Genomic DNA, 1,740 nt, shown 5'->3' with positions numbered 1-1,740 from the left:
GTGGAGTCCTCCGTTTTCAGTCGTCTCCCTCCTAAAGTGCTGCTATTGCCAGTATCACTCCACCCCCTGTTAACAATAGGTGTTAATGTGATGTGAGTATCAGTCACATGGAGGCCTGAATTTAAAAGCCTGAATTTTGCCTGAAACTCTCAGACTGAAGAAGTCTCTTGGAGGAGAGACGAAACGTTTCATTAGAGAAGAACCCGTCCAGAAGACCTATACAATTTTTTTCTTTTTGATTTTTTTACCTGGATTACTGAGATGCATCAGGACGTTATTACTTAGCTTTGAAATATTAGGTAATTTCATGGTGATTAGGAGACTGTAAAAGAAAGAATTACCTAAATTCCTCCACGTTTCGTTAAAAATCCATCCAGCGGTTCATGAGAACTGTTTCAAAGACACAAACAAGAGTGACGTCAACAGTTAATGTTAAAGTTTACATCAAAAACCTTGTTCAGCGAGCAGAAATTACAGTTGAGACTCTCAGCTCACTTCTRTTTTAATGACCCACCTTTAGATTCCAACACAAACACTTCCTGCCAAGAAGCTTTAAAACGACTGCCTCTTAAATACAGGAAGAGCTAATAAAGTGTGGCAGCATCTATTAAATGTTAGTAGAGATTAGGTTTTATAATCACACTTTAACCTCAGTGCTCTGCTCTCCACCAGGAGGAGCGTTTCACCTTTTAATTTACATCCCTCCGTGGAAACCAGCACATTTTCTTCTTGTATTCTGGGGTTCAGAGAGCCATCACGTGACGCAAATTAAAATGAGGATCAAATGAAACATTTATAAGGTTTATATTTTTTTACATGTTGTGGATTTTTAGCACAAGCCAAACTTTCTTTCTGACAGTCTGGAGATTAAAGGTTCCTCTGAAGCTTTTCTGCCCGGCTTCTCTTTCATACTCGTGCTGAAAAGTGTAAGTCGTCTTCAGCAGTGTGGAATATATTTTCACTTTAAGGTGAAATTAAACTCCATCCTATAGCATAGCTGCAGTTGTCAGATTATGCTTGAGGAAGATTTTTGATCACGTTTCTCTTCAGGAGAAGAAAGAGMCTGATTCTTGTATCCCTGCAGCTGCTTCACATGGAGCTGGTTTCTTTCAGGAACAGGCGCTGTCTCCCTCTGTTGTCAACCTGCTGTAACGTAGGATTCGTTTCTCTAACCTGAAGGAACATAAATCAAGAAGCTCAGCTCTGTAAAGTAAATTTGTTTTGCACACGCTGGTCTCGAGACTTTCCAGTGAAGATGATGAAACTAAAATATTTTACAAACTATTTTACAAAATACAACCACATCATCTCTGCACTGGTTGCCTTGTCAGGTTRGAGCTGATTTGAAGGTCTTTCTGCTCACAGTCTGGCGCCCCCATATCTCTCTGACCTCTTACACKCTATGTTCCACCTCGTTCTCTCAGATTTGAAGGCCTTTTAATTATTCCAAGAGCCAGAAGAAAAATCGTTGCTGAACATGCCTGCTGTTCTCGTGCCCCTTTCTGTGGAACAACCTCAGGACATCAGGCAGGWTCTGTTCTGTGAAGGTTTTTAAAGCAAAATTAAAGACTCGCTTCAATCTGTCTTATGTGCTATAGTGATAGTTTTTTGCTCTTATTTATTGCCTTTAATCTGTTTTTGTGGTTTTATCACTTTGTTTGAAAGCGCTTTATAAATAAAGTTATTATTTTTTGATAAGAAATGTAAAAGTTTAATTCATACATAAATATGAACAAATTT

The 1,740-nt window shown here is 38.7% G+C and overlaps 1 protein-coding gene across 1 annotated transcript in view; it reads right to left on the bottom strand.

The window, feature by feature from the left end:
- slc35f3b (solute carrier family 35 member F3b) overlaps window positions 1-1,740 on the bottom strand; it is a 78,318-nt gene that overhangs the window by 43,043 nt on the left and 33,535 nt on the right. The window lies entirely within an intron of this gene.

This window comes from Austrofundulus limnaeus, unplaced genomic scaffold (genome assembly GCF_001266775.1).
Source record: "Austrofundulus limnaeus strain Quisiro unplaced genomic scaffold, Austrofundulus_limnaeus-1.0 Scaffold0, whole genome shotgun sequence".
Classification (NCBI taxonomy): Eukaryota; Metazoa; Chordata; class Actinopteri; order Cyprinodontiformes; family Rivulidae; genus Austrofundulus; species Austrofundulus limnaeus.
The sequence above is the reverse complement of the archived record's forward strand: the minus strand, read 5'-3'. Positions and strand labels throughout refer to the sequence as shown.